Consider the following 7894-nt stretch of genomic DNA (forward strand, 5'->3'; position numbering starts at 1 on the left):
ACATTTTGTCAATTCGTCATTATTTAATGATGCGAATGTTTACCGAAAGTGTTACATTCTTTCCACCGTAGAATTTTTTGCGTATGATATTGTACCACTGCAATTTTCTGAAATGTTTGTCTTTATTTATTTGACTTTTTTTCGGGGGGGGGGGTGGTGGGATATGATACCTTGGAATGACATGTTGCAGCCATTGCCATAATGTCAAATCATTCAATATAAATCCGAGCAAACAGCAAACACATGGCCCTTGGATTATTGATGCAATGCTTCAATTATTCAACACAAATTAGGTTAAAGTCAATACTTGAATTTGATATTTAGTCAAGGGTATGGTCCTTTTTGAGAAAGAAGAAGCTACCAAGTATCATGCGTGCTGAAAGCTATTCTTTATTCTAAGCTTGATGGAGGACTATGAAGCTACGATTCTATTTGATCGATATTGATATTACAAAATATGATTTATGATTACAGTAGTATATACAAAACATCCAGTGTGGAAGCAATGAAGACTCAATAATATTGTCAGTAAGTGAAAACAGGATTATTTGGGAAAGTATTAAACATGTACAACTGTATATATGTATATGAACACGTAGGAAATGTATGAGGTAGTTAGTCAGTAATTGAGTTATTCACCTTTTATAAGTGTTGAGACAGGTAATCATATCCTTTTGATATTTCAGAATGACGCAACGCACCCATGAATAAGAAAAGAATGAAACAAAAAAGTCTGAATAAAGTTTGTTTGAAATGATTTCAGCGGTAATGTACAATAGTAGCACTATAACAACCTGAATATAAGAAATGCCAAAGTCCAGCAAAAAAAAAAAAAAAAATGGAAACATTATGTACAAATAAATATAGATATATCAATTTTCCAGGTACCGGAATGTAATGTATACTAACTAAATGCAAACCGGTCACTTTATCCCTATTACTGGCATTGCTTCGAAAAGAGTTTCCAAAGATGATGGCCAAATTTTGAACTTGACCGTTCTTATATTCAGGTATTCAATCATCAAAATGAGTTGTAGTTGTGTGAGATTTGATATAACTAAAAGAATGGAGCTGGTAACAAATGTGTACACTGGGTAATACGCAATTCTCAGTGCATAAAGTCATAGAAGATATTCTATGCATGTACTTTAAATTGCACTTCTTTTTCTCTTCTTTATGTTAGTAGGAGTTATAAAATCATTATTGTATATAAATCTTTGAACTTCAGGCATTTACAGAAATAGATACAACAACCTTAGTAAAATATCACAAAATATGCTGTAATGGCATCACAAAACCTTTGTCGGAGAAATCCTACTTTCACATCACAACAACGGTGTTTTAGTCTTGAAGTGACGAATTGACTGCTGGTCTTGGTTGACATGAAATACAACGAAATTCGTAAAGATTATTGCTTGGTATTCCTAGTTTTGGGAAGAAATGATATTCCAAGTCGATGTACTCTCTAAAAAAAATCGAGTGAAAATTTTCACTCTAAAAAGAGTGAATACAAAAAAGAGTGAATTTCGAGTGAAATTGGAGTGAATTTTGAGTGAAAATGCTCATTTTCACTCATTTTGGAGTGACGTCAGGGATCACTCCAAAATCTTCGAGTGATCCCTGACGTCACTCCAAAATGAGTGAAAATGAGCATTTTCACTCAAAATTCACTCCAATTTCACTCGAAATTCACTCTTTTTTGTATTCACTCTTTTTAGAGTGAAAATTTTCACTCGATTTTTTTTAGAGAGTAGGGTGATTTGTCAATCATTTGCAAAAAAAAAAAAACCAAAAAAACATGAAGTTAAATAATTATGCAGTACCCGCTGCATGCTATAAGGAATAAAACCAACAGACATGCTGTCGGAAGCTCGATTGTTTAGTGGAGATGACTCCTGTCTGGAGATGAGGAGGTCGAAGGTTAGAGTCCTGTGCCTGTTATGTATGATTTCTTTTATCATGGTTACTACTAAAAACTGATCAATTTAGTGCTTATTTACGTCGATGTAGGGCAATTTGTCGAAGTTTGTAAAGTTTAATGTCAAAAAAAAATGGTAAACAACGCCGTAGATGTATAATTACACATTCATGCATCCCATGGACCTTCAGAAGAACAGCCATATTTTGCAGATATGGCTGAACGAGCAACCACTCTTTTCTTAATACTATATGTGACCCTGCACCTCAAAACAAACAAAAAGTCGCCAGACATGAATTTTAGTTAAGACCATATTCTGAAAAAGCAGACTTTTAGCTTTAAAATGATGTATAACTCAAATCAAATGGACTCTCCTAACCTATCTAAATATTGGAAAGAAAGCACAAACTCAGGAAAAGTGTGAACTGAGAAAAGGGGCTCTGAAGTACAGTGTCTATTCAAGCGCTTAATCTTTACCAAACCTTGCTGGCTTTGCGATGAATGGGACAAAAAACAGGAAGTAAACCACCAGAGTAACAACAATGAAGGGATTATCAGATTAAACTGAAATTAAGCATGCCTCATTAACACATTCTGTCCATAATTAATGCCAACTTTCAAAGCAGTAGCACTATCCTTTCAAAAGTTATAAGAGTTGAAAGTGAGGAGCGTGGACAAGGTTTTTCAGAAATGAAAAAGGGATTCTAAAGACACACCTAATCACACTATTCTACCAAAAATGTTCGAGATAAACTGCTAAAAAAACACACTTTCCTGCCCGTTTTATGATACCAAATTTTAGCATGATGTAAACGAAGACCCGCTCTTTCAGAAATTAGGAAAAAGTCAAGTTCGGCTAGGTTGACCCCTTTCACTTATTTTCAGTCTTCGCGCAAAATCAGTGCGTGCGACTTTATGTTCGTTTTGAGGTGCACGGTCACATATATGCAATGTATATGCAACTTGTGCACATTCTTATCTAAAGACGGAAATTAAAAACAACAATAAGAAAAACAACGTATGCACGTTTTGAATTTCTTTGGCGTACGTGACTTTGATTTCACTTGTTTTATTTTGTGAATAAAGAGACTGATGGAAGCTTGGTGAGAAATGAAAAAGTGCAAATCACGGTAGAGTATCACACGAGAATATAAACTGTTTAGGCTATCACCAAAGTGATTGAGGGGTACGTTAAAATAAGATCTTCCTATTGAAAGCAAGTAGTCACATGCTAAGTGTTGACGTTGTACAGGCCCGCTCTCATGAACAGTACCATTTGTTTAATTTTGTGCAAAGTGAAACAAAAAAATAAGATACAAAACGGTATAATATTAAACATAATATTAACTACATTTCACAAAGATTACAAAAACACATATTCGTCAAAGGAAAAGTCATCTTAATTTGAAATATAAATTCACTTGTGTGTTTGTTCATTCTGTGAACTTAGGGCATAATATCATAATAATAGCGTAATATGCTGTAAGATGTGTGTGTCATTATTGACGAGTCGGTGCATGTTCACTGTCCAGGAATTCGTACCAACTGGCCAATGTGCGATATCTAGTATTAATGTAGACTCATGAATAATAATGAAAGATATGTCCCTCCCTTTCCTTGAAAAGAAAAATACTGCAGATTTTATGCGAGTTGCGTCCAATCGTTATATACCTTCTTTGTAGATTGTTACAAAGAATTTAGTTTATATTTTCGAAACCTGAAGGCGATCTTATACAACCAGGATAAAAGGCAAATAAATTGAAGAAAACGCAGCGAGAAATTTGAGAAAAATGCATAAACGACTTGGTACATGGCTGCAGGGTTTAAGAGACCATGTCTAAAGATACCTATTTTTTCGTAAGCGGAGATACTTTAAGGGTTTAGGACATGTTTGAGTTGACAGTCTGTGGGATATCAGATCATTTGTAAAATGTGTGTTGATCTTGTTCATTTCATTTTTTCCCGTGTGTTTCTTCGCTTTTGGTACATCATTTGTCAGTAGATGTTAGTGAGTGGGTATGAATGCTAAGAAGTATGTATATTATTCATGAATATAGAACATTATAGCCGTGTAACGCTTTTGGTGGTAGCGCCCTTGCCTGTTCTGTGTTCTGTGCTCTCTATATCAGCCAGCGGATTTTGCTCAAATTTCGTAATTCAGAGGTTTGTTAGAAAGGCAGGGATTTTATCATATATCTGCACTTTTGTAGATCGATTTTTCTCGAAACCCGTATGGAGCTGAATCAATCATGGTTTTAGAGTGGAGTTCATTTTTTTTTCTAGAACAGTTATTGAAGTCACAGTATAACAATTGTATAAAAAATATAAAGAAAATTTATCTTTCTTTTCTATTTTTTAGCATAATAAAAGAGAACCAGACTCACCGCTTTTAATAAAGCATAGTAAAATGTTCACCCTTAACATAGTTATATCACTAACAAGACGAGGAAACGTAATTTTTGAAACAACAAAAATACGTTGAACCTAATTCTTCATAATTTCCATAATGTATTATTGTCCCGTGGCGACGTCACGAACTGCCGCGGTCTTGTCATCCAACCATGGTGGCACCGAAACTGTAAAAAAAAAAAAAAAAAAAGTCACATTTTTGAACGGATGGTTCAATTTCCCTTCTTAAAAGGTTATAAGAATAACGAAAGAAGTTGTTTCCAGCCAATCGATTTCACGAAGGAAAATTAAGCAACAAATTGGATGGTTTGACATAAACTTTATCATAAGGTAAGTATATCAGGCACGCCGCACAATATACCGAGATCAAGGGGCGTTAGATAGAATTGGCTGAAGGAGGTAAAAAAGGAGAAAATAAACCAAATGAAAGATAGATAATGGAAACAATGCATAGAATTAGCAAGTAGTACCGTGGCAGGTAGATATTTGTTACAAATTTTAAATTGATGAATAATCACTCATGGTTAATGTTGGCTGACGTAAAAATCATGACGATGAAGTGTTTGCTGGCGGACGTCTTTTTTTTTCTTCTTCATTGAAATATAGTGTACGAAACCGAAAAGTCTGAGAATGACATCATCTTCCTGTAATGAAAAGAGGGAGGATAAGTGTTACATTTAGTTATTACTCTTATCGTATCTGAAGAAGATATCATATCATTGTTTTCATCCAATTATCGAACACGGATATGAAACTGAAGATACAACATTGCAGAAGAAACTGCGATGTTTTTAATACGAATCGGACACATGAGTGACACTCTGAAGTGGTTATTGTGACTTATTTGAACCCTGGGATAATTAATATAGTGTCTCCTGTATGGCATTGATTCAACGAGCTCTCAGATTGACAAAATAAAGCTCACACAGTGAGCCTCCCTCTTCCTCACTACATAATGTGAAGTTTGCTAATTCTTCTACAACCCTAGAAGTCTTAATTTGAAATCTCGAGCATTCCGCGTTTGTCCACAGGCCTCTGCAGCGAATGCCTTCACTGTAGTTAAATTGTAAAACATCAAAATCGGTTTCAAAACAGTTTAGATCCAGGTAAAGTTTTGAATATCATAGGCAGGATGACTGTCAAAGGATTATTAGTTGGTGGTGTGATCTTCTGTTATATCTTCCAAATTTTCTCGACGGATGCAGTATGTAAGTAGCATTAACATTATAATCGTTATCGCAATTCTTTTCAAAATCGTTTATGCTGTGATGACCACAAATACCCTTTATAATTCGTCTAGACACATTTGTGAACTGGATAATCATTAGTGAACTAGAAATTACATTTTCCTGCCGATACTGTAACTATTTCCTGTTGTAATTAGCTATTGAGAAGTTTATTTCAACTGTAAACTGGATATTATGATATGATATGATATATGATTTCATATATGTGACCGTGCACCTCAAAACAAACATAAAGTCGCACACAATGATTTTGCGTGAGGACTGATAATAAGTGAAATGGGTCAACCTAGCCGAACTTGACTTTTTCATATTTTCTGAAAGAGTGGGTCTTCTTTTACATTATGCTACAATTTGGTATCATAAAACGGGCAGGAAAGTGTGTTTTTTTAGCAGTTTATCTCGAACATTTTTGGTAGAACAGTGTGATTAGGTGTGTCTTTAGAATCCCTTTTTCATTTCTGAGAAACCTTGTCCACTTTCTTCACTTTCAACTCTAATAACTTTTGAAAGGATAGTGCTACTGCTTTGAAAGTTGGCATGTGACCCTGCACCTCAAAACAAACAAAAAGTTGCCAGTCATGAATTTTTAGTTAAGACCATATTCTGAAAGAGCAGACTTTAAGCTTTAAAATGATGTATAACTCAAATCAAATGGACTCTCCTAACCTAACTAAATATTGGAAAGAAGGCACAAACTCAGGAAAAGTGTGAACTGAGAAAAGAGGCTCTGAAGTACAGTGTCTATTCAAGCGCTTAATCTTTACCAAACCGTGCTGGCTGTGCGATGAATGGAACAAAAAACAGGAAGTAAACCACCAGAGTAACAACAATGAAGAGATTGTCAAATTAAACTGAAATTAAGTACGCCTCATTAACACATTCTGTCCATAATCAATGCCAACTTTCAAAGCAGTATCACTATCCTTTCAGAAGTTATTGGAGTTGAAAGTGAAGAGTGTGGACAAGGTTTTTCAGAAATGAAAAAGGGATTCTAAAGACACACCTAATCACACTATTCTGCCAAAAATGTTCGAGATAAACTACTAAAAAACACACTTTCCTGCCCGTTTTATGATACCAAATTTTAGCATAATGTAAAAGAAGACCCGCTCTTTAGAAAATATGAAAAAGTCAAGTTTGGCTAGGTTGACCCATTTCACTTATTTTCAGTCCTCATGCAAAATCAGTGTGTGCGACTTTATGTTCGTTTTGAGGTGCACGGTCACATATGATGTGACATGATATACCATATTTATTATGTATTACATAGCGTCTGAAAATTCTTTGATTATCGATCTAACTTGAGTACCTTAATCAGTTCAAAATGTGTCACATTTGACTATGTTCCACAGTACCAACTAAATATCGTCACGTAAGAAGATTATTATGTCGAGAAAACATCAAAAAATGTTCTGCACTATGCAATGATATATCTTTATCAATATTAAATGTTCCTACTTCACCGAAAATAAACAGATGGGAGGAAATAATCAATAAAAAAACAAAACAGCCCTTGAGAAAGGGAGTTCCTATAAGGGGTCCTCCAGCGTCAACATGGCCATCTTTTACTATGTGCAAAGCACAAAGAGAATTAGATAGTATATGACAAAAGCCGCTCTGAAGGACTATAAATTATTAACATGATTAACCTTAGCCTTTATGCACTCATTAACGACAAAATGTTAAGCTTTAAATTGTCATAACGCGCAGGTTGACGTGACGAAGCAAATGGTATCTTCAGGCCTACTGAAACAAATCATAGACCTACGTCCAAATGCGTGTGACATTTTGAAATCATGTAGACCACATAACTGCAACTGTCAGCACTCTTTTTGGTCTTATTTATGTCCTACAGATTTAACTCTGAATTGTACGGAAGGGACTGTAGAACGCTTCCTCTCGTGTGATGAAAACTGCGCCTCCAGCAATGATGGTTGGGTTGTACAGGCACCCATGGGACGGAGAGTTCTAACTGAGATTGAGTCTCTCAATAACAAAGTGATGGGATTCCAAGTATTAGATGAAATAGCCAAAGAAACGTCCAACATCCTCATTGTAAATTATGTGCAGTCTTCGCCCGTTTTATCACTGGCCCATCAGACGAAGCTGACTACACGTTATATATATACCCTGCAAATTTCACGTTGAGCGTAAAATGTTACGATGGTAAGCATTCACGCCCCTATGCTTTGCTACACTATGATTGAAGATGTCTGTGCTTATATAGCTATAGTACACTTTCTTACAAAATTGTTGTTTTCATTTCGTTCACGTTCTCTCTTGTTCTCCACCATCTTTTTATTGGGGAGATATGCATTAG

Source organism: Diadema antillarum, unplaced genomic scaffold (genome assembly GCF_040938485.1).
Source record: "Diadema antillarum isolate AM-2024a unplaced genomic scaffold, OU_Dant_1.0 scf00000008, whole genome shotgun sequence".
In the NCBI taxonomy this organism is placed as follows: domain Eukaryota; kingdom Metazoa; phylum Echinodermata; class Echinoidea; order Diadematoida; family Diadematidae; genus Diadema; species Diadema antillarum.